The sequence below is a fragment of the Lepidochelys kempii genome, chromosome 1, assembly GCF_965140285.1.
Source record: "Lepidochelys kempii isolate rLepKem1 chromosome 1, rLepKem1.hap1, whole genome shotgun sequence".
NCBI classification, from domain to species: Eukaryota; Metazoa; Chordata; order Testudines; family Cheloniidae; genus Lepidochelys; species Lepidochelys kempii.
This window is the reverse complement of record NC_136380.1, coordinates 211106980-211133175: the sequence shown is the minus strand read 5'-3', so window position 1 is coordinate 211133175 and position 26196 is coordinate 211106980. Positions and strand designations below refer to the sequence as shown.

Genomic DNA, 26196 nt, shown 5'->3' with positions numbered 1-26196 from the left:
CATAGAAACTGTGAAAAGATTGCAGACAAAGAGATATGTCAGGGAGCAGCAGCAGCGTCACATAAAAGAGAAGGAACTTAATCGGGCATCCTGCAAGCACAGGGAGGCCATCAATCAATGTGGTGCTGAGACACAGACCTGCTGCTTTACAACAAGCTGCGGGCCACCTTGCAGACCATCGTGGATACCTTGGAAGAGCCCAAGACAGAGATCCCTGCTATGAACACCAAGAAAGGGGAGATGCAGTGGGCGGGTCCAGCCAGTAGAAAGTTTCAGCTGGCCTGATCGGCTGAATGTGCCCCAACTTACTAATGTATTTGTATCTAAAAACTGTAATGTAAAGATCAATAGAAAGTTAATAATGTACTGATAATTACTATTGTGATTTATGTACAGAGGAGAAATTCAAAATTACAAACATATTGGACATTGTGTCTGCCAGGTGAGGCTAAAGTTACTCCACCTGAGACAAAGGACTGTGGTAGAGCCACCTGCAAGGCATCTCAAATGTACATTAAGAAACAAGGACCGGAAATGCAAATTACATGGAAGGTAACCAGGACCATCAGGGCAGCTGGGGGAGGAGATTGCAAAAAACAGATCAAATTGCATTTTAGCAAATATCAGCTGGGGAAGAAACCAGACTGGAGCTTTCTTCACCAGGAGACACCATGGCACCTTCCTCAGAGCTTGAACGAACATTATATTAGGGGGGTAGTCTTCAGAAGAATCTATTTCAAAGGCTCACTGGACGAGAGGGGCAGAGAACCCAAGTGATCTTTCACCTAAGATGACAAAGTAACTGAACACTTTGGACTTTGTGGGAGATGCTGACCAGGGTGGTGGTCAGCCATTGTGCTATATGGAAGATTGGTAAGAAAACTACCTTGAACAAAGGCTGTAGCTTGCTTTGTTAAGTCCTAGCCTCTAGAAAGTACTTTTCACTTTTATTTGCTTCTAACCATTTCTATCCTTTGTACCTGAACTCACTAAAAATCTTATTTCCTTTTGTTAATAAACTTGTTCTACTTTTAATCTAAAACTAACCCAGCTCTGTATTTGAATTCAAGTGAACGGTAACTCCAGTGAGTTGCAAGCTGTTGGTTTTTGTCTCTTTAAAGGAGCAAACAAATCTGATTATTTCTCTGAGTGTTTCAGGAGAGGGCTAGACACTGCAGAGCACAGGGTATGGGCAAATTTTTCCTCCACAGTGTTATGCTTATAAGAAGCACACAGGATCTTTTTCAGGGGAAAAGGCAACACATCACGTTTATTGAAGATACAATTAAATACACACACACCTACCTCTGCCAGTCAATGTTATAGTTACCAGTCCAGAGTCCAGATCAATCTAGTGGCCAGCTAGGTTGATCATGGGTAGGGAGGAGCTGGGTTCCATCAGTCATGACATGATTCTCTGGGTAGGGCTGGTGCAAGGATATTTTGCACCCTAGGCAAAACTTCCACTTTACACCCCCCTCCCCCAAAGCATTGCTTATTATAAACTTTCAAAAATGAATAGTGCATAATGTGGTATTCATTAGAATTAATACATGTTCAGCTTGAAAATTTCATTAGTATACATGTTTAATGAAAATAAATGAATAACCTGGACAGTGTTGACATTGTTATTGTTTTCACTTTGCACAACATAGCATGGTTCTTGAAATAAATCACATACATTATACACAATACACGGTCACAGAGTAACATGTTATAATTTAGAATTTACTTTCCACGCTTTCAGTTTAGCAAATTTAGAAACAAGTTCCTCCAAGTCAATGCTGCGAGCAATGTTATGTTCTATTGACGAGGTAGATAGCCCAACAAGTCTTTGTTGCAACATTGATGTTCGCATGTATGTTTTTAATCAACAAATTTTTCCTCTGCCATGAGGCTGCGTCAACTGAAAACAAAATATGAAGTTTTATTCCTATCAGTTCTTTTTCTTGTTCACTGTTAAAAGTAGAGGATAGTCAAATAGTGACTCAGTTAGTGACATGTATTCTCTATCAACTGTTTGATGTAAACGTTGATTAAGAGATCAAGATGACTTTTCCTTAAAATTAAGCAATGTTGATTGTAATAGGAAATCCACCCTTTAGTCATGTATACTTCCTTCCTTCCTATAAAAATCTACTACATTTTATTCTACCTTTAGAATATCCAATTATTAATTTATAAAATTAGAATGGTGGATACTCCATCCTACAACTGACAATATCAATGACAAATTTCAACAACCTACAGCTGGATATTTGTACATGATAAACATACACTCAAATACTTAACATACACACACAATTGAGAAAGTATTAGCGAAATGATACAGCAGTAATTGCCAGAGTCTTAGATCTGAAACAACTCAACAAAAATAGTTAGCCTCAGTCAACAACCTCCAAAAACTAGTAAACATAGCATGATAAACAGCCTGTCAGAACGGGTAATGGCTGCGCGCGATGAGAAAAATGACGTCAGTGCCACTTTGTACCATAGTGAAGCAATACGCTTGTGCCCGTAACGCAGACCTGGCGTAGGCTATAGCTGTAATGTACTAGAGAACGACAAGTTAAAATGCAAGTTCAATGACGTTTCTTTATTCATTCATTTCCCAGAAATAGTGTAAAAAAAATTGGGGGGGCACTGCTTTTTGGCAACCCCAAATCTTAGCACCCTAAGCGGCTGCCTAGTGGTTACACTGGCCCTGGCTCCAGGGAAGTCTTGGCAGGACAAACCCAAAATTTCATGGCAAGGCCCCCTGTTTATAGAGGGATTTTCCTTAATTGGGACTAAAGTTTTGCACCATCATGCTGTGATCAATTGTTGTTTGACAAGTGCTTCTTTTCTTAAATTGTCCTTCTCATTCTTTATCCCAGGTATTTTGTCCCCCTTGATAGGTGTATGTCTCATCTTTAGAGTTGTCAATCTGCCCTCCTCTGACATTTCAATAGGGGTGTGTTGCAGCCTCCTGGCACACTTGCGTCTGTCTCCAGTTCCTCCCTCAGACATCTGACTCAGCGATGGCCTTCAGACTTCTCTTTACACATACATTCCTCATCCACACACAAATAGAATTTACACAACATTTTAAACAAACATCAAGTTGCAATGCACAATAAAACAATCATGGCATTCTTTTACTTATTTTAAAATGCTAAACCTACAAAAGCAATGATCTTAAAACATCTGTTACTGCCTTGAAGTCAGCCCAGACACAGATTCCAGCTGATGCATTTTTACCAAATGGCCCATTAGGACATTCCTTTCTGCTATTCAAAAAGGGTGGCTGGCAGGATATGATCAAATCCTACACCAATACATTTAATACATGCTACATTATCTCATTATTCTTTATCCTTCCTTCTAAATCATACAAAATACAAACAAAATCCTACTACTACAACAGGACATTTTCCCATGCCACCCTAATGATGACATTGGTTGGCGCCATTTCAGTAAACAGGCTAGTGACATGTGGGGCCGGGTAGCTTTGGGACACCAGCAATGTTCCCTCTAATTTTTCCCCCCATCTATGTGCGGAATGAATTATGTGCACCAATATCAAGATAATGTGTGGATGTGCATCACCAGTAGAAACAAATGAACTTATCTACCTTTTTGTAACTGTTGTTCTTTGAGAGGTGTTGCTCATGTCCATTCCATTCTAGGTTTGTGTGTGCCCGCGTGCACACTTGTTGGAGATTTTTGCCATAGCGGTACCTATAGGGCCGGTTGTGGCGCCCTTTGGAGTGCCATGCTCAGTGCAGCAGTATATCAGGCACCACTGGTCCTACACCCTCTTGGTTCCTTTTTGCCGGCAACTCTGACAGAGTGGCAGGAGGGCGGGTAATGGAATGGACATGAGCAACACAGCTCGAAGAGCAACAGTTACGAAAAGGTAGATAATTTTTTTTTCGAGTGCTTGCTCATGTCGATTCTATTCTAGGTGACTCACAAGCAGTATATATTGAGGTGGGCTCTGAGTTCACCACTTGAAGTACTGCTCTACCGAAGCCAGCATCATCCCAGACCTGCTGGTTAAGTGCATAGTGGGACATGAAGGTATGGACCAACGACCAGATGGCCGCCCTGCAGATGTCCTGGGTAGGCACTTGGGCCAAAAAGGCTGCCAAAGAAGCCTGTGCCCTGTTAGAGTGGGCAGTGACTAGAGTGGGCAGTGACTATCGCCAGGGCAGCATCTTTACTTGATCATAGCAAAAAAGTGAAAGCAGGCAGTGATCCAGGAAAAAAATTCTTTGAGGCTACAGCGATGAATAATTGCATTGACTTACGGAAAGGCTTGGTCCTGTCAATATAGAAGGCCAGGTCTCATCTGACGTCCAGGGCATGCAGCCTGTGCTCCTCCTCCGACTTATGTGGCTTTGGAAAGAAGACCGATAAGTAAATTTGGCTTGAATGAAACAGAGAGATTACCTTGGGAAGGAAGGCTGGGTGCAGTCTTAGCTGGGTCTTGTCCTTGTAGAAGACAGTAAGCCAGTTCTGAGGTGAGCGCCCGAATCTCAGATACCTGGTGGGCCGACATCACTGCGACCAGGAACACAACCTTCCAGGAGAGGAGAAGGAGAGAGCAGGAAGCCAGAGGCTTGCAGCGGGGCTTGTGAGCTGAAACAGCACCAGATTTAAGTCCCACGGAGGAACAGGATCCCTGAGGCGTGGGTAGAGGTGCTCCAGGCCCTTAAGGAATCTGGTCATGCTATGCGGAGAGAAAACCGACCTGCCTTTGAGCGGTGGGTGGAAGGCTGAGATAGCTGCTAGATGGACTTTGATGGATGACAGCGACAAGCCCTGGAGCTTGGAGGTGCAGGAGGTAGTCTAGAATAAGCTGCAACAAGGCTCGCTTAGGACAGACCTCCTTGTGACGTTGCACTCCATATGCTTTATGAAAACATGCTTATGAATATGAATGATGCAACTGGAATATGCTTTATGCAAAAGGTCTCTTGTAAGGTATTACAAAGCTTATAATCTACTGAGTGTGTTCATCCTATTTGTAAGCATGTATCATTTGTATCTGAAGCTAGAAATATGAAGTATAATTCTGAGATTCAATTATAATTATGCAAAGTGTGGGCCATTAATGGGTTTTAGAATCTTGATGGCTCCTATTGACTAGGACAATCTGTTGTGAATCGTTTATTTACCTGAAAGCCTTCCTGTGTGCTCGTGGGCCAGCCCATGGGTAATGAAGAATGAGGTCTTACAGTGACATGTGACTGTCACCTGGTAATGAAATCCATCTTAAATCTGGTACTTTTCCATTTAGGAGGAGGAGTGGGGACCCAGAGAGACAAAAGATTCCTGCCTTGTGCCAAAGCTATAAAAGGGGAAAGAATGAAGGAGGCTGCCAGTCATGAGAAAACCCCTAGTTTTTACCTAAGATGGTCTGCTGAAACAAACAAGGACTGAATCAGGGGAAAGGATTGGGCCCAGACTAGGAAGGAGTCTAGTCTGTGAAAGAAGCTTATTGAAATATCTGAGGTGAGATTTTACCTGTAATTAGTTTCTTGATGTATTAGGCTTAGACTTGCATGATTTTTGCTTTATTTTGCTTGATAACTTACTCTGTTCTGTCTATTACTTGAAGCCACTTAAATCCTACTCTTTATACTTAACTGATATTAATAGTAAACCTAAAGTAATTAATACCTGAGTGGGAGTAAACAGCGGTACATCTCTATCAGTGTTATAGAGGGCGGAAAACTTATGAGTTACTCTGTATAAAGCTTTATACAGAGTAAGATGGATTTGGGGTTTAGATCCCATTGGGAGCTGGGTGTCAAGATGATGGAGATAGGGAACCTGCTAAGCAGTTTTTGGTTAAAGTCTGCAGCTTTGGGGGCATGGACCAGACCTGGGTCTGTGTTGCAGCAAGCTAGTGTGTCTGGCTCAACAAGGCAGAGTGCTGGAGTCCTAAGCTGGCAGGGAAAATGGGCTCAGAGGGAATTCCAGCACATCAGGTGACAGTCCCAAGGGGGTCTCTGTGACCAAACCTGTGTCACCCCTTATCCACTAGGTGGATCGCTTCCATTTGGCGAGGCAGGTGGCCCTGGTGGAAGGCTTTCTACTTCCCTACTTTCTACTTGCTGGATCTTGGATGAGCACTGCCACTCCTGCACGTTCAGCCACACAGGAGCAAAACTGTTAGATGTAGCACTGCCAGATTCAGGTGCAGGAGCCTGCCATGGTTCTGAAACAAACAGGTCTGCCCTGAGCAGCACTGAGAGGTCCAGCAGAGTGCTGAACCAGTGTTGGTGCGGCCGCACCAGCGCTACGCAGATGACCATCACCCTGTGCTGCTTGATCCTCATGAGGACCCTGGGCAGCAATGGCACCAAAGGGAAGGCATACATCAGAGCCCCCAACTACGGGAGCAAGAAGGTGTCCAACAGGGATCCCCTGTCCCTGCCCTGGAACGAGCAGAAGACATAGCATTTTCTGTTGTGCCTGGATGTGAATAGGTCCACCTAGGCACTTCCCCACCTGTGGAAGATAGAACTGACCACCTCCAGATGGAGGGACCACTCGTGGTGAGACAAGAATGTCCTGCTGAGGTGGTCTAGCCAAGTGTTCCTGACTCCTGAGCGGTGAATGGCCACAAGGTGGATGTCAGGCTGCAGACAAATTCCAGAGCGCTTCCTGACAGAGCGCAGATGATTGTTAATATAGAAGACCATGGCCACATTGTCCATTAGGACCTGAACCACCCTGTTTTGTACGTGAGGCAGAATGGCTTGGCAGGCTAGGGATGTGCAGGGGCTGATCGTGACTGGACCAATGGCCTTGAGTATTGAGATCCAGGTTGGCTCCCCAACCCAGATCCAAAGCTTCGGGAGACTGGGGGGACTCCTTCCTGCACCAATGTGGGATCTTGCCACCAGGTGAGAGATGACAGTACGCTGTCAGGAACCCTGATCACCCATGCTGTGCTGATTGGGGGCATAGACCGACACCAGCCACGACTGTAGGGGCCTGAGGCAGAGTCGCACCTGCCAGACCATGTAAGTACATGCTGCCATGTGACCCAACAGTCTCAGGCAGGTGGTGGGCGGTGGTGAGTGGTTTGGCATGCAGAGACTAGATGAGGTCCACCATGGCTTGGAATTGAGTCTCAGATAGGAATGCTCTGGCCCAAGTGGAGTTGAGTACCACCCCAATTAAATTCTATATTTTGCACTGGGGTGAGGGTTGACTTTGTCATTTATTATTAGGCCCAAGTTGCAGCAAGTGGAAGAGACCAAATTTAGATGCTTCCATACCTGATCCACACCTTATCAACCAGTTGTCGAGGTATGGGTAGATTTGGACTCCTTGACATCGCAGGTAAGTGGCCACTGGTGCTATACGCTTTGAACACTTTTGGGGCCAATGAGAGACCAAAGGGCATTGCTGTGAACTGAAAACGGCGCTGGCCCAATGTGAAATGGAGGAAATGCTGGTGCCTTAGTAAGATGAATATATGGAAGTAGGCATCCTTTAAACTGAGGGATGTGTATCAGTCTCCTGGATCCAGGGAGGGAATGAAGACCATACAAAACTTCAACATTTTGAGAGACTTGTTGACGCAACATAGGTCTATAATAGGTCTGAGGCCCTGCTTTTGCCTTTGGAATTAGGAAGTAGCAGGAGTAAAATCCTCTTTCTTCCATGTTTTGTGAAACCTTTTCCACTGCCCCAGGCACAGGAGGTTAAGATTTCCTGAACAAGGAGTTGCTTGTGAGAAGGGTCTCTGAAGAGGGACGGGGAAGGGGGGTGGAAGGGTTGGTCGGCTATAAAGTGCAGGGTTGCCTGATAACAGTATCAAGCACCTGGAGGTCTGAGGTGATATGAGTCCAGGCCAACCAGAAAGGATAAAGGCAGTTGAGGAAGATGGGGAGCAGATCTGGTGCACTGACTGGGGTGTCATCCTCAGGCGCACCCTCAAAATGACTCCTTTTGGCTGCCCTGGTCCCTGGAAGGACTAGGCTGGGCAGGTAGATGAGATGACGACTGGTGGTGTTGCTTAAAACCCATTGTGATGCTCTGTAACTTGGGGTGGGGGAGGGGGAACACCCTACACCCCTATGTTCATCCTTATGAGATGTAAAGGATGTCATGTTGGGTGTCTTTGGAAGGCTCATGATGCACTGAGCATTGTTATAGGTGTAATTTCATGTATATAGTTGTGAGGCTGAAAATGTGTCCTCATGGCTTAAAACAAGCCCAGGAAAAACTTCAAGAGCAGAGGGGTAGTTCACACCTCATCAGGGGATGTATGGGACAAACCCAACCCAGTCTTACAGGAACAGAGGAAACTGGCCAAGTCAGCAACAAAATCTGTTGGACTCTCAAGTGAGTCACCCCCCTTCCTTTGGTCAGTTTGGGACTACAATGAGGTAATGCTCACCTGACTCTGAAGGGGGAGGGGGGCAAAGTCAAGAGGGAAGAACGAACATGATAAAAAGGAGATGTTTGCCATGCTCTCTCTCTCTTCCATCTACATACATTACAACCAAGTGACTGAAGCGCTGATCAAAGAGGAGAGCCTGGCTGAAGGGCAACCAGCCAGCCTGTGCTGTGAAACATCTAAGTTTGTAAGAGCACTAAAAGTGGTTAAGATCAGCTTAGAATGCTTTTTGCTTTTATTTAATTTGACCAAATCTGACTTGTTGTGCTTAGATTTTAAGTGATTAGAAGTCAATCTTAGTTAATAAATTTGTTTATTCTACCTGAAGCAGTGTGTTTGGTTTGAAGTGTGTCAGAGGCTCTCCTTGGGATAACAAGCCTGGTACATATCAATTTCTTTGTTAAATTGATAAACTCGTAAGCTTGCAGCATCCAGTGGGCATAACGGGACACTGCAAGACAGAGGTTCCTAGGGTTGTGTCTGGGACCGGAGATATTGGCTAGTGTTGTTTGGTTGCACAATCCAAGGAGCAGCTTACATGCCAGAGGCTGTGCGTGAACAGCCCAGGAGTGGGGAGGCTCTCACAGCAGAGCAGGGTAAGGCTGGCTCCCAGAGTCAAGGATTGGAGTGACCTAGCAGATAACCAGTCTGGATAACACTGGACGGAAACATCACAACCATCTTTGTCCTTTTTGTAGGAGCTGAAACGAGGGGTACCCCAAGACCTCGACAACAGCAGAAGGCAGAATGGCTTTCTAGCCTGCTGAGGAGTATACAGACCCGAAGAGTAGAGGGTGGCCTGAGAGTCTAAGGCTATGGAGTCTTGCATCAGTTACCTCCAAGAAAGCCCTGTTTCCTCAAAAGGGAGGTCCTGGAGAGAGTTGTTTGCATGGCTATCGCAGAGGTGACCACCCTGGACACTGAGTCTGTGGCATCACAGGCCATCTGGAGTACATCTCTGGTTACCACCTTGCCCTCTTCCACCATAGTGGCAAATTTCTGTGGGAGGTTCTCTTTGAACTTGCTGATTGAGTCCCACAGGTTGAAATTGTATCTGCCAAGTAGGTCCTGATCATTAGGGACCTTAAATTGGAGGCTGGCTGTTAAGTAAATTTTTCTGCCAAAAAAGTCCAACCTCTTGGCATCTTTATTTTTGGGGGTGCCACTTGCCTGTCCCTTTTGTTGACAGTGGACATGACCAGGGACCCTGCAGGAGGGTGCATGTAAAGGTATTCATCCCCCTTGGCAGGGACATAGTACTTTTCCACCTTCTTGGATGTGGGTGGAACAGAAGATGGGGTCTGCCACACTGACTTGGCAATCTTTCGGACTCCTGGGTGAACGGGCAATGCGACCCAGGCTGGGACAGAGGAGGGAATGACATTGAAGAGATCATCAGGTTCCTCAGCTAGCTCCTCAACCTCCAAGTTCAGGTTGGCCGCCACCATTTTAAGTAGGACTTGGTGCTCCCTGAAGTCATTGGGGGTGAGGCTACAGGTTTGCGAGGGCCCTGCCACTGCCTCACCCTCCGGAATCGTCATCCTCTTCCCCAGATATCGCTGGGGCCTCCCATGAAGTCGCTGCTTCGGATTTGGTCCCTTGCTCTGACATCAGTCCTGGCTGTGCCAGAGGTAGCTTATGCGATGCAGCTTGGGAGGAGCAGTGGGAGTACAGTGCCAGCATAACAGGCACCCCTCAGGGGTTTCAGTATTGGCACTGGGCAGGCCATTGTCCTTGACCCCTTGCCGGTGCTGCATGCGCCTTGGTGGTTCCTGGCTCAGAGACAATTCACCCTTTACAGGGGAAGGGCTTGAAGTGTCCCTGCAACCTGGACCACTGTCCTTCTGGTGACCAGGGCAGGGCTGTGGAAGACTGAGTCTGTCAACCGACTCTCATTGGCAACTGGTATGGGGAAGGTGAAGGCTGGTGTCTGCCCAAAGAATGGTACCGGAGCCCCAGTGACTAGTGCCACAACCAGGAAGGGTCTCGTGCTGGAGGGGACCGATGCCTGGGAGATCTGTGAGGCGATAGTGACTGGCATCTTGGCGATCTCTGGTGGGAGGATAGTCGGTACCAGGAGTATGAGGATTGGCGTTGTGACTCCGGAGTTCGACACCTGCGGTATGGGAACCAGGGACATTCCACTGCCTTCAGGGGTGGTCCCATAAGTGGCTTGGTCACCTGAACAGGTGTCTTGGCAGGATTTGCCTGTAGGCAGGCTTCAGTGGTGCTGGCCACCAGGCCTGCCTTGGGCACAGATGGCCCTGCGATGGGCTGGGACCCCCTACTGCTCCCTGGAGTTGGGGCACTGGCCAGGCTAGGGGGTCTGACCACAGCGGCACCCCTGAAAACCTCTGTTGCAGACACAAGGCCTAGCTTAGGTTCCTCTGCAGTACCAGTGAAGGGGAAGAGTGTCAGGTGGATTCTGGTGCTGGCGGCGTACTGAGTGCTGATGCTGAAGTACCAGGAGTGGAGTGCGAGGACTCTGATACTGGGTGTAGAGTGGCCTTCATGAGGAGGGCCCTCAATTGAATGCCCCGCTCTTTCTGAGTTGGGCAAAAGGTTTTGCAGATCCAGGACTTGTCTTTTCTATGGGACTCCCCAAGGCATTTCAAACAACTCTCATGAGGGTCATGGATGGGCATCCGCCACCTGCACTCAGAACACCGCTTGAAGCCTGGGAAGCAGGGCATGCCCCACTACAGGACAAAGTCCCACCTGGGACTCCAACAACTACTAAAACACTTTACAGCTAACTAAGCACTCTACTAAATAACAAAGGAGAATGATCTAAACAGTGAAGCATCGCTAATGCTCTTGCTAAGCAAGACCAGGTGCTCCAACCAACCATCCTGGGCAGTAAGAAGGAACTGAGAGAGTGTAGGGCTGGTGGCGCCTGTTATACCACCACATGGGCATGGCACTCCACAGGGTGCCACAGCTGGCCCTATGGATACTACTAAGGCAAAAATCTTTGACAACTGTGCATGTGTGCACACCTAGAATGGAACAGATGTGAGCAAGCACTCAAAGAAGAAACCTAGATATCATATATATTGTTTAAAAGTTACCATAGGGATAATTACTCTAGCCAGGACAGGTTAGGTATTTTAGAACTCTCTACTCAAAGAATTAAATTTAAGCATGAGAGAAATAAAGTTATGAAATGCATAGACCAGTCAAAAAACTAAAAAACAGCACTTTGAAAGAATAAAATTACAGAGATTGTGTGTATTGTAGGAAGTAGTAACAACAAACACCACCACAATGTTGGGAGGTGAGTGTGATGGAGACTGTGTGTGTGCGTCTCTCACATACACAAACAGAGAGTATGTGTGAGTAACAGCACTGACTCACCAGCATGGTGGCTCCTGCTGGTCAGTCCAGGAATTAGCTCATCCAGCTCAGGAGCACCCTCCTCTGGCCAATTTCTCCCCTTTCCTTACCTGCCCCTCTGCAGTCCTTTTATCTCCACCAGTTCAGGCCCCGCATCCCTCCCAGATCACCTTACCTTGAGATACTGCCCCACAGCAGAGTCCCCACACTCTGGGTTTCCCTTCCCAGAGGAACCCCAACCCTCCTATACCCACCTTTCCTCAGTGGCTACTGCCAGTCATCATCTAGTCCCTTCTCTCAGGGGCAAACTTCAGTCTGAAGTGGCCACTCATCACTGGCAAGGGGGTTAGACTTGCTGCCTTTTCTTGCTCTGGCTGCCTCCCTGCAGCCCTAGTACCTCCTCAGGCCTTTGCCACAAGGCCTCAGCCTGGGAAGTTGCCAGGCCAGAGCTCCCCAGCTCAGCTCCCCTTTTCCAGTACTGCTCTAGTCAAGGTACCCTTGCCTCTACCAGGCAGCTAGATCCTTCTTGCTCCACTGCTGGAGCAAGACTCCCCTCCTTCTCCCCAGGAGCCCTTCTTATACTGGCCCAGCTGGGCTGTGATTGGCTGCCTCAAGCCCGCTCGTGATTGGCTCCCCGGAGCAGCCCTTTACCAGGGCTGATTTCAACCCCTTCCAAACTGGGGTGGGGTGACCGCCCTGCTATAGTGAGACAGAGAGACTCGTGTGTGTGTGTGTGTGTGTGTGTGTGTGTGTGTGTGTGTGTGTGAGACAAAGAGAGATACACACATATACAGGTTTCAGAGTAACAGCTGTGTATTAGTCTGTATTAGCAAAAAGAAAAGGAGTACTTGTGGCACCTTAGAGACTAACCAATTTATTTGACCATGCGCTTTCGTGAGCTACAGCTCACTTCATTGGATGCATAATGTGGAAACTGCAGAAGCCCAGAATGGGTCCAAGTCGCACCCCACCCTTCCCCCTCCCCCACACCTGCTTAAGGCTCTGGGAGGGAGTTTGGGTGTGGGAGGGATGCGGTCTCTGGGATAGAGTTTGTGTTCTGGGACGGGGGTGAGGGAGGGGCTCTGGGATGGAGTTTGGGTGCTGGGTGCAGGCTCTGGGCTGGGACAGAGGGTTGGAGTGTGGGAGGGGTGTGGGGCATGGGAATGGGCCAGGAATGAGGAGTTTGGGGTGCAGCAGACAGGCTGCCCTGGGGTTGTGGCTCAGGGCCAGAGAGGAGGACACCCTGCAGCCCTCTCCCCGCCAGCAGCAGCGAGCTCTGGGGGAGGACCAGGCCCCCCCCAGCATGATACTCACCCAAGCCCCCCCAAGCTGCTGCTCAGGAGGTCCAGCCAGTATAAGCCCCTCTCCCATGGTGTTGCCTGCCAGACTGGGGAGGACTTCCATGCGCCTCCTTCCCTCCTCCCTCCACAGGCACAGCAACCGCCTCAGCCTGTCCCCTTGTAGCCAGCAGTGGCTGGTGAGGGAGCACAACACGGAGCTGCAGGGGGTAGCTGCCCACTGCTCAAGGCAGGCAGAGACACTCGGGGAAGGCATGCGGGGGCGACAGATGGGCCCCTGAATTTGCTGAAGGCCACGCACCACGGGGCCCATACAACTCCCCGCCCCTGGCCAGCAGCTCCGTCCAGCTCCTGAGCTCTGTTCCCCCCTCCCCCATTCTGTGGTGATGGAGTACATGGGTGGGGGGATGGGGACACCCTGACATTAGCACCACCCTCCTCCTCCCCTGACTCTGCACTGCAAGCAGGAGGGTCTCAGGAGCAGCTGGCCAAGGGCTCCAAGGCAGAGGGCAGGAGCAATGCAGCTGCAGAGCAGTGGGGGGAGAGGGGGTGCTCTGCTAACCAAGTGTGCGGCACTTGATTGACTCTTGGGAGGCCGCATGGCCAAGCAGCTTAGAGGGAACACAGGACACCAGTAGTAGCTGTGCTCGCTGTGCCTTTATTACCACCAGGAGTGAGATATCAGCCAAAATCACCACTGCCTGTGGAAAATAGAGCTAATATTCAGTGCCATTATCCTAGGCACATACTCATGGAATCGGGGCTGAAAATTTATTGTTTCATGCAACCAAAATTCTCCCCTGCTCTGCCTGCTCACCGAGTGGGCCATATTCAGCATGGTTGGTGCTGGAGAGCAGTGCTGAAGTGTCAGTAAGCATGTCTTATTGAAAGTTTACATGGGAATAAGGGAAGGGAGTTTTGAAACTTACGTTTCCCTTTGTGTTGTGACTGTAAATCTAATGATACATCTGTCTGTTTTTATCAGCAGTTGCTGCCATTGCAGCCTTGAGGGGTGCCCCCTCCACACCTGCAGAACACTTGGCCCTGATGAGGAACAGAAAGAGGACTAGGGAGGACATGGTCAGTGAGATCTGGCAAGCCAGTGTGGCATTGGACCACGAACAACAGGAAAGGACAGGGAGATGCATCAGTACATAATAGGTCTTCTCGGGCAACAAACCCAGATGCTGCAGACCCTGGTTGATCTACAGATCCAAAAATTCTAGATTCCCCACCCTTTGCAATTCTTGGAAAACTCCATGGTAGCAGCTCCCTATGCTCCCCAACAAACCATGTGGCATCATGGGCCACATCCTTACCCCTTCCGCTCCATACCAGGTGACAGAAAAGAAACCCCTAGCTTCATATACACTGACCCGAGAGAACCACAGTTGATGTATGTGTAGCCACAGTGGAATACATTTGTGTACTAAAATGGACCAAAATGTTTGCTGCTTTTCCAATTTTAAAGGTCCATTCTGTTAATTTATGTTAAAAGTTTGTGTTGCATTGCTTCCTGTTTTTTGCCATTGTTTTTCTGCACTGTTTTTTGCCACTCAATAAACTTCAATTTTTGGAGAATAAAATTATTTGTATTACTTCACAACATGTATTGCAGAATGCATAGGAGTACTAAACCCTCACAATACTTGTAAATTTACAGGAAGCACCACAGCATTCCTAGGTTCAGGCAAATATGTGAGGTAATGCCTTTTATTAGACCAACTTCTGTTGGTGAGAAAGACAAGCTTTTGAGCTTACATAGAACTCTTCTTCAGGTCTGAGAAACTAACTCACTGCTAAATACAAGGTGGAACAGATTGTTTAGCATTAGTTAACACATATTTCAAGGGACCATTCACAGTGAAGTGCCCGTTAACACCCCTCTAGTCATAGGTAGGACGGGGGCGAGGAAACAGCTGGGAGATGGTTGTTAGTGGGTTACAGAATGTTGTAATAAGCCGTAAATGTGGTTCTCTATTCAGTCCATGATTTTTAGTATCTAGTAAACTTGAATTTAAGCTTCCACGCTCATCTTTGGAAAGTGCTGTGCAGATTTCCTCTGAGCATTGGGACTGATAGGTCAGACTTTGAATGATCACTTTGTGAAAAGTTTTCACCAACAGGTGTTTTTCGTCTTTTGTCATTTTTCTCTGTGTGTTTGTTTGAGAGCATAGTGATTGTCTGGTTTCACCCACATAGTTGCTATTGGGGCATTTAGGTACATGACATATTGTGTGTGATAGGCATGTGTAGGACCCTTGGATCTTGAAAGGTATGTTATGGAGGGTGTTGATCATTGTGGCAGGTCTGGGTGGCGCATGAACCGCTGGCTGGGGGAGGCTAGCCTCCACCCCTGCCCCTACTGTGTCCCCCACCGCCGGAGCCAAGAGCTCCCTCCACCCCAGCCATCAGCTCCCGCACCAGGCTAGTGCCCCCTCTACCCCCAGCCCTGGAACAACAGGAAGGCAGGCAGTGTAGCTGCAGCCCCCCCCCCGGCCTCAGCCCCCACAGCCCTGGAGCATAGGGAGGGCAGGAGGCGCGGCCAAAGCCGGTGCCACCCCACAAGGAGACTGGCGTCATGCCGAGCAAGCAGGAGGGAGGGTCTTGGGGGTAGAGCATGGGCGGGGCTACACCTGCCTGTTTAGGGAGGAACAGCCTCCCTCAGCCTATGATACCCGCCATCCATGGTGGCTGTGGAGATAAGTCTGCACGTTTGCATCTGTTGTTCTGGCAGGATCTGGCACTACTTTGAGTTGGTGTATCCTGGTCTGTGAGGAGCTTGCTTCTGATGATGAGCTTGGAGAAATTGGGGGGTTGTTTGACACAGCTACATCACTGCATAGATTAGGAAAATACAGTCATATTTATATGTCAAGCACCACACAGTTCCTAACAGCACCCAAAGCTCCAGGCCCAAAGAACAGTCTAGCACAGAACTCTATCTGAAGGGGATGGAGCTCTGCTGTTCTCAGTGGTGGCAGATGACAGAACAAGGAGCAATGGTCTCAAGTAGCAGTGGGGGAGGTCTAGGTTGGATATTAGGAAACACTATTTTACTAGGAGGGTGGTGAAGCACTGGAATGTGTTACCTAGGGAGATGGTGGAATCTCCGTCCTTAGAGGTTTTTAAGTACCGGCTTGACAAAGCCTTGGCTGGGATGATTTAGTTGGTGTTGGTCCTGCTTTGAGCAGGGGATTGGACTAGATGACCTCCTGAGGTCTCTTCCAACCCTAATATTCCATGATTCTATGACTACTGTGGCTGACCATTAAAATGTTCTTTCAAAGCCTCCCTCAACTACATAGCTCCACATTAAGCTCTTGTGATGGCCCTTGTGTCTGGCTGTTTAAAGTCGGCAGACAATAGTTCCACCTCCATTCTGGGAGCAGCTTTTCCTTCTTTGACTCATAGATATTATGCAGGACACAAGAGGCAGCTATAACCATTGGGATATTTACTCTCACTGAGATCCAACCTAGTATGTAAACACCACCAGCATCCCTTCAACCCACCAAAAGCACATCCAACTGTCATTCTACATCTGCTGAGCTGGTAATTGATTCTGTCTTTGGTGTTATTGAGGTGGCAGGTGTACAACTTGATGAGCCTGGGAAGCAAGGGGTAGGCTGGGTCCCCCAGAATCAGAACTGGTTTTTGCATATCACCAATAATAATCTCAGGGTTCTGGAAGAATGTCCCTGCTTGAAGCTTTCTGAACAGTCTTGGGGGTTTTTTTCCTACTAATATTTTATTAATTACACACACACACACACACACACACACACACACACACACAGAGGAAAAAACAAATAATTATGCATACACTTCTCATAATCTATAACTTCTCATAATATATTAACTATTTGCTACCTAATCTTAGCTATACAGAAAACATTTAATTATATATCATGAATTATTAAAATATAAAATCAAATATTTGTATTACACAATTTACAAACAGAATTCAATTAATAAAATCCAACTACTTAAAGAAAAATTAAGATAAAGAATAGAAGCAAATTTCAGAGAAGAGGGATAGATACAGAGAGGGAAGGAAGTGGGTAAAGAGGAAAGCGAGGGGGAGGAGGGGGACATACATTTAACAGGATCATTCAGATACTTCCAGGAACTCATCCCATATCTCTGAAAATTTTTCTTTGATATTTCTGTTATGGTATACAATTCTTTCCATGGTGGCCAATATTATGAAGTTTATGCTCCAATCTTCAATTGTTGGTCCATTAGTCTTTTAGCAATTATTAGTGCTCTGTTTAACCAAAGTTTTTCAGATTTATTCAAAACTTCCAATTAACATCCATTAGGTTTAAAATTGCATGTTTAGCTTGTAACACAATTTTAATTGACAGGAAAAAATTAACTCTGCAACTAATTTCTGTTCATACAAGTGTAGGAACGTTCCCAGAGCATATGGGTTCAGTTAGTACATATTGAATCACAGTGCCAACATTTTTCTGACTATTCTGAATGGTCAGAGAGGGGCCCAATGCATCCTCTGTATGATTTTCTGCTGGCTTAATCTTAAATGGAGGTCCAAGGAACAGTTTGGAGCACTGACTAAAATTTGTTTCCATTGGTTAGCAGAGAATAATTGGCCTAGTTCCTCCTCCTATTTCTTTTATAGGGAATCTGTGTTTAATTCAAATTTGCTGGCCAGGTGTGCATATACTGTTGTCCTAGGTCTTGGCAATCAGGATAATATTTGGAGAAATTAAAGCAGTTCACATGGATCAGGGGAAGTGCAGGCATCAGGGCCAAATAGATGGCATGTTTCAAGTGGATAGACTGCTACTCCTTCTTAGTCTCTAGATTGAACCTTTCTTTTGATATTGTAAAAGGATGGAAAGTATCATTTTCAATAAACTGATGGTCAATATCTCTTTCCTAATCCAATATGGCCAGAGACACCAAACTGAAGACAGAAATCCCCCAAGGGTTACCTCCTGGTTCTGCCCTGAAAGCCATTTCGAATTGACAGATCACTACAACTCTGTCACTTTTAGGATTTAGATGGTAACTCATTTCTGTGTATACATATGCTTGCTTTAATCTGTAAATAACTCATTTCTTTTTCCTAGTTAATAAACCTTCAGGTAGTTTTTTACAGGACTGGCTACAGGCACTGTCTTTGGTGTAAGATCTAGGGTACCAGTCGATCTGGGTAAGTGACTGGTCTCTTAGGACTGGAAGCAACCTGAATATGGTGTGATTTTTGGTATAAGTGACCATTATCACTAAGCCCAGTCTGCTTGAGTAGCACGGTAGACTGGAGAGTCTAAGGGGACTGTTGGACTCCACGGTGAAACTGTTATAGTAGATCCAGGAGTTCACATTTGTTACTGGTTTGGTGACATCTAATTATAGAACATACCACCAGTTTGGGGTATCTGCCTGTTTTTGACAGTCTGTCCTGAAGTAGGAATTCATAGTCGCCAGCCACACCAGACAGTGTGACAATCACACTGGTCCCTCCTGGCCTTGGAATCTGTGAATCTTCTGGCTTGGGAATATATGAATTGTCACTAGTGAGTGGGCTGTCTCATTTGATGTTAGCTCTTAAGAGCCACTGTGTATGCAGGCTCTCTCCAATAGTGGATTTTTTCTGAAGCACTCTCATTAAAGATGGCACTGAGGGAAAGTTGGAAACTCAAGGCAACATCTAATATGGTCTGTGAAAACTTTATATCCCATCCACAAGTGAGTAAACCCATTTTCCTGACATGTCAGAACCCCTGACAGCCTGGCTTATTCATATGATTAAAAAACAAATAAAATTCACTTACAAATAACTTCCTCTTGTAGGAGCAGCAGTGATCTGTATGCTCTGTATAACCTGTATGTTCAAAAGGTCTGTTACACCTTCCCCCTCGCCCCTTTGTCTCTTCTCCTTCTTTGAATATCTGTGAAGTGACTTTCCCCCTCCCTCTTGGAATACTTGTGGGATGAATGGGCTGCTTGAACAGCTGGAAGATCAGAAGAGCTCCAAGGTAGACAAGGTGTCTGGCACTCTGATTAGGCAAAATCACACACCCAATGCATGGACACTGCACGAGGTGGAGTGTGACCAACCAGACGTGGCCAAGTCATCTCTAGTTGCAGGTCATGAGGAGCAGGTCCTTAAAAGGGGAAGGGGCCATGTGCTCAGGAGTGCACTCACAACATTGTACCTCCTGTGAAGGCCCTTCGCCAGGACCGCCTGGCCACTGGTTCACCGTGTTGCGTTCCATCGTGCCTCAGGAAGACTTACCTTCGTTGCGCTGTGGGACACTTACCTTGAAGGATCCTGACGTGCCTGTCCTGGGAGCGTGAGTATGCGAGTGTGAGTGTGATCCCCACTCCCTTCTTTTCAGCTTAGCTATCAGTATAATAAATGTGCTGCTTTCTGCCAAACTCTGGTGGGTGATTAGTCCTCCCTAAGCTTACTAGCTGGCCCAATTTTGGGTAACACTTCCTTACGATTGAGTTAAGGTTGCTGCTCAACCAAGAGCCTTCTGCTCCTTCTACCTTTCTGAAATGTGGGATCTCAGATCCCCAAACTCAAACATTAGAAAACCTGAAATGCTTAGTTAAGCTCTCCTATCCCACAAATCCTTGGCAAGAACTACACAGATCATGCTCGACACACTGAACTGATTGTTTCCAGCTTCACAACCACAATGAAAGAGGGTAAATATGCATTACGAGTTTTCCTAAAATTAGTTTCCCAGAGTTTAGGGAAATATTAATCACTTCAGAAGGGACAAGTCTGGCATTTTGAAGTCCCACATCTTGAAAGGGTACAATAAAAAGTCACTGCTGTGTGACAGCATCATCATCCTTTTTAATTAAGATTTTTGTAAGTGAATTTATCCAAGAATTCTGATGGAATTGAAGAATTAAAAGGGGCTCATTAAAACCAGCTATTGTAATAGGGGTCCTGGAAAGAAGAAAATGCAGCTAATTTTATTAAAGAAGCTAGGGATGAGCCAGGAATTAGCAGTATCTCAGACTAGGAAAATTAAAATAATTAATAACAGAATTGTAAATCACTTAGACAAACATGATATGTTAGGGACTATACACTACAGTGTCTACAAAGGAAAACCACATTTCTAATCTATTAGAATTTTTTGGATGTGTCAGCAAAATAGTTGATAAAGGAAGAACCAGTTTCTATAATTTGTTTGGATTTTCAGAAAGATTTTAACGAAGTCCCATGTCAGAAGCTACTAAGGCTTGTTTACACAGTAGTGTAATGGACTCTATGGGGGTGTGATTTTTAAAGTGCACTAACATGCTGCACATTAGATTGTCTGTGTAGACTCTGCTGCTCTGCACTAAAGTTCCCTAGTGTGCTTTAACACTATTTCAAACAGCACTACATTAAAGCACACCAGCAGGGTCTACACAGACCAATTAATGTGCAATATATTGGTGCACTTTAAAAATCACACCCCCATAGAGTGCATTACCCCACTATGTAGACAAGCCAAAGAAAACTAAGCAATCATGGGATGAGATATGAAGTTCTGTCATGCATTAGAAAGCAGCTAAGAGAGAAAACAAAGAGAAGAGAAAAAGAGTTAATTTTCATTAGCAGTGGGGTGCCCAGTCTCTGTACATGGACCATTATTGCTTAATATATTGATACAATTTCTGGAATAGGAAGGTGGGCAGTGAGGTTACAAAACTTTGCAGATTACACAAAATTATTGTTTCAGAGTAACAGCCGTGTTAGTCTGTATTCGCAAAAAGAAAAGGAGTACTTGTGGCACCTTAGAGACTAACCAATTTATTAGAGCATAAGCTTTCGTGAGCTACAGCTCACTTCATCAGATGCATATCGTGGAAACTGCAGCAAACTCAGGACCATAGAGTATTATGCAGAACATCAGAGGAACCAAAACAAGGTAGACCAGGTAGCACCATGAAATTTATGCATACCAATGCAATATAATGCACACTAAAATAAATAATTTGAACTTCTCATATACCTTGTAGGGTTCTCAATTAATCAGGGAAAATACTTAAGCATTGAAAAGTCATAGATTTTAAAGACCAGAGTGACCATTATGACCACATACCACAACCTTGACCCTGAATGTTAGATCAGGGGTTGGCAACCTTTCAGAAGTGGTGTGCCGAGTCTTCATTTATTCACTCTAATTTAAGGTTTCGCATGCCAGTAATACATTTTAACGTTTTTTAGAAGGTCTCTTTCTATAAATCTATAACATATAACTAAACTATTATTGTGTGTAAAGGAAATAAAATTTTTAAAATGCTTAAGACGCTTCATTTAAAATTAAATTAAAATGCAGATCCCCCCCGGACCAGTGGCCAGGACCCGGGCAGTGTGAGTGCCACTGAAAATCAGCTCGCGTGCCATAGGTTGCCTACCCCTGTGCTAGATTGAGGGAGCTAGTGTTAAGGTGGCAGTATATGGTCTGGAGCTCATGGCAGTTCTGGTAATGGTAAGGTGAATGCCTTTGGGCAGAGGAGTAGAGAGTATGTTCTGAAAATGATTAGGAGGCTGGGGCAAATGACTTATGAGGAGAGACTGAAGGAACTGGTCTTATTTAGTCTGCAGAAAAGAAGATTGAGGGGGGATTTGATAGCATCCTTCAACTACTTGAAGGGGGATTCCAAAGAGGATGGAGCTCAGCTGCTCTCAGTGGTGCCAGATGACAGAACAAGGAGCAATGGTCTCAAGTTGCAGTGGGGGAGGTCTAGGTTGGATATTAGGAAAAACTATTTCACTAGGAGGGTGGTGAAGCACTGGAATGAGTTACCTACGGAGGTGGTGGAATCTCCTTCCTTTGAGGTTTTTAAGGCCCGGGTTGACAAAGCCCTGGCTGGGATGATTTAGTTGGGGTTGGTCCTGCTTTGAGCAGGGGGTTGGACTAGATGACTTCCTGAGATCTCTTCCAACCCTAATCTTCTATGATCCCATGATTCTTGCTGTATATTCCATCTGAATCATTATGGAGACAATGAAAACCTCTGCTCACTGTGCTGCAACTGTCAAAAAAGACAACAAAATGTAAAGAATGGGATGGAAAAAAATACTGACATTATTGTTGAATTACATAAATGAATGGGACACCTTCACCTGGAACATTTTGTTAATTCAGGCTACCATATCTCAAGAATGATATGGAAGAAATAGAGGAAATTCAGTGATAAAAGACCAGAAGAAACTTCCATGAGACTGAAAAGACTGGGACTGTTCAGTTTAGCAAAGAGATTAATGGAGGCAACCAGGCTAAAGGTACCAAGGCTAATGAGCAACCTAGTGAAGGTAAATTGGGCACCCATATTTACTCACTCATGTAATAACAAGGGACAGTCAGTGAAATAGAAAGGCAGCACATTTAAAACTGACAAAAGGAAACTTTACTGCCCCATGAGTTCATGGAGACCAAGAGCCTAGCAGAGGGGTTTCCCTCATTCTGTAGAGAGGGCCAAGTTCTGTTTTTAATTATGGTGTGTGGGCTGGGATATAAACTTAGGATAAAATATTTGCCTCTATCCACAGCTGATCTCCCATTGACAACAGTGAAAACTGTCCACAGAAAACCAGGGTAGAAAGTTTATGTAGAAACTAATCTTTTCATTATCTATATTTGTTCAATGCCTTACTCTGAGTAATAGTGAATGAGACAATAAATTCTGCTCCCTTTGCTCTACCATCCTCCATTCTTTCTTTGTCTCCTGCTTCTGTCCCTGGGACTTTTCTTCTTTCATATTTCTGTATGTCCTTCCATGCAGTGGGTTTTATTCCCATTCATCTTCTAAAATTATTGGAAATGAAATAATTGACATTTAAAACATAATGATTAGGCTTTAATGTTAACACACCATTGATATTAATGGAAGGTGAGGAAGTTTACACATTTGAGTTTTTGTTTTAGGCTGTCTGCTGCCTCAGGATGACATCCCTACAACAGTTTACATTCAGGTCACATTTTCAATGTTTTATCTGAGGACAAGAAATGTATTTAAAAAACTAAAACGTAAATTGTGCAGAATGTGAGTGTGCTGTGCAAACCACATACATCAGTGTGGCCAGGTATTTCACACTTCTACCGCTATAAGTCAAAACAGGGTTGGACATCTGATCTTATGTTAGATAGAATACAAAACAAAAGAGATGGTTATTCCGTAATTGTTCACTAGGGAGTTTCCTGCACCTGTCATTGAAGCATCTGGCACTGGTTACTATTAGAGGCTGGATACAGAACAAGATAAACCCTTGGGCTGACCCAGTCTTATGTATCTATACTCTATATATTAATTTATCTGTCTATATCAGAGGTTCTCAAACTGTGATCCATGGACCATTTTGATTTAGTTGGGGATTGGTCCTGCTTTGAGCAGGGGGTTGGACTAGATGACCTCCTGAGGTCCCTTCCAACCCTGATATTCTATGATTCTATGACCACCAATGGTTTGCAAGCTCCATTCAGGTGGTATGCGGATAGTTCCCTCTAAGGTGCGCACCTGGGCGGCCGCACACGACAGAATGAAGAGCCATCCTCAAATTAGTGGAGCCACGCCTGGGGCGGCTCCACTAATTAGGTGCCTGGACCCTGTAGAAGACACACATGTAAGGTGAAGACACACCTGTAGAAGACCCTGTAGGAAATTCACATGTAAGCCTTGTGGGGGGATAGGAGGTCAGTGAGAGGGGGTAGTAGGGTGAGAAGAGGGGGTGGGGGGAATTTGGGACATGCAGGGCTGTGGTTCCCAGAGAAAGAGGTGACTTTCCCCAGCTCCAGGGCTGTGGCTGCCGGGGAGAGACCCCCCTCCTTCCCAGCCTCAGCTCTGTGGGTGCTGTGGTGGGGGAGAGACCCCCCCTCTTTCCTAACCCCAGCTCAGGGGCTGCCGTGTCAGGGGAGAGGGCACATTCATTGCATTAGAAAGGTAAGACTACTGATATTAAAATATGAGTTGTGTGCTTTTATTTGTAGAATAAAAAAACAATTATTATGATGTTTTTATTATATAGCGCTTTTATCCAAAGTGTTTTACAATAGTTAGCTAATGGTACAAACAACATTTGGAAAGATCATTAAGTTGTCCACCAAGACCCGCAGCAATTTTCAAGTGGTCCATGGAAAAAAAAGTTTGAGAATCACTGGTCTATAGCCATTCAGTCTCTCAATCAGTCACCCACCTCTCCAGGCCTTTCCCCTCTGCCCACCATTGCAGTAGTTACACACACAATATTCAGATGTCCTGCTTACCCCAAAGTTTATTTTTCTTCCTTTTGGTGCCTTTATTTTACTGAATCTGAAATGCAGCAGGCATCGTACTGTGTAGACTAAGTTCTGTGAGGCAAGTACTTTTGGGGACTTGAGCAGCCTCAAGGGCTTAGTCTACTGACTTTCTGATTCTTTTTACTAAATATCTCCCACAACGCACTCAGTTCAGATGACATGACTATGTTAATGTTTCCCTGGGAGCCCCTGTGACCTAAATAGGATGCATGATTCTTGTACTTCAATAAAAAAGTTGGAATTTCAAACCCTTGAAGAAAAGGTATTGCATCCCATTTTCCACACACATACTCCACCTGTTGTTGTAGCTACCCTCTCAATAGCCTCCTGTTTTGTCTGTAGTCACCCCCTTTATACTTTTCTGAGCCTCTTTATCTCCCATCCTTAACAGAGCAGCTGGATGACCACATATAAATCCCCTTTTGTACATTTCATATTTCCCTCTTGGTCTCCTGGACTATAACTCATGAGACACCTTTTCAGCCTTGTGACGAGCAAAAAGCTCATTGGCTGTCATTGGTGTGAAGGGAGACAGAAGAGACACTTAGTTCCTGAGGCACCTTGGAATTAGTAGAGAGCTGGTAAAGGGATATGACAGCTGCACTGGGGTCTCCTGTAAAGTGACTTTGAAGAGAGAAATGATTGGGGAATAATTTCAAATTTCTATCTAAGAGACAGACTTCAAAGATGGGACTGCAGAGAACTTGTGCCTGTAGTAAAGAACATCTGAACAAGCCAAAACACGTGGTCTGCAAAAAGGTAAGCAAAAGCTCCTAGGCTGCCTCAGGGTCTGGCTGGGCTGCATTGATAGCTAGGCTATGTCAGTTGGTATCTTATTGTCTGCCCTCCTCTCTCTTTCCCCCCGCACAAGGTTACGGCTCCATTCAATCCATTTCCTATATTAATACTAAATCCCTATCCATCCTCAGATCAAACCACTGATTAAGAGACAATGACTGAATCATCCACTGTCTGAACCTACTAAATACACTGCTCCTGGAGGGCATGAGCCAAGGTCACAAGGTGAGAACAATACCCCTGCACCTGTCCCACCCTGGTAAAAGTGTTCACCACCGAGGCTAGGAAAGCATTCCCATCCTCTACTCTCAGTCCTGTGTTCTTCCTCTCCCTGTGTGCTGTCAGGGTCCCCAACGCTTTTGTGAGAGCTCCCCCCGGAAAGTACTAGGAAAATATTTCCACTCTCTTCCCCAGTGCTGCCAGGGCTCTTTAGTCCGATGAAAACTACCCCTCGGGGAGCCTGGGAGGGCCCGAGATGAATCCCGACAGGCACACAGTTGTTTCTGATTGTGACTGGATACCAGGCCAGTCTAGACTGAATTTTCCTTTTCCTTCCCATCATCAGCACCCTCCTCGCCGCTAGCTGGGCAAGGCGTTGCTGCTCCTGGAAATGACCCGGCAGAGCATCCGCACGCTGCGGCAGCCGGCCAGGAACGCGTCCATGGAGCCACCCTCCTTCCCGCACCGGGATGGGGCCCAGATCCTCAGACGCCTTTACACACACTTCCACGCTCCTCCGAGGAGCGGGGCCCTTGCTCCCCGCTGGGCTGCTGCCCTAGTCTCGCCCCCGACCCTGAACCCTCCCGGACCCACTATACGCCGCTCACCGGCTTTTTGCACAGACAAACTGCTCTCTCGTGCGCCTCAGCCAAGCGGCCCCGCGCCCTCCTCCGCCCCGCGCCCCGCTTGCGCGATCCGCGATCCGCGATGGCCACTCGCCTCGGGGCCTAACCGTCCGCGGCGCGGCGCCGGGCCCGGCCCGTCTGCCCCGCGACCGCGTCACTCCGACGGGTGCCTGCCTCCGCTTGTACCGTTATCGCCCATCAACGGGCGCTGAGCTCACAGCCCGAGGCAGGGT

General features: G+C 46.3%; 1 long non-coding RNA gene across 2 annotated transcripts; it reads right to left on the bottom strand.

Annotated features, from left to right (window-relative positions):
- Positions 1 to 1590: 1590 nt before the first annotated feature.
- Positions 1591 to 25938, bottom strand: LOC140898044 (uncharacterized). 2 transcript variants are annotated; one of them, XR_012154903.2, is made up of 3 exons: positions 22681 to 25938; positions 15679 to 22059; positions 1591 to 3053 (listed from the first exon to the last, which is right to left on the bottom strand). It is a non-coding gene; the product is annotated as an uncharacterized LOC140898044 (long non-coding RNA). The 2 variants fall into 2 exon arrangements; XR_012154904.2 differs by lacking the exon at positions 1591 to 3053 and having other exon boundaries at positions 15563 to 15876; positions 16554 to 22059.
- Positions 25939 to 26196: the final 258 nt, after the last annotated feature.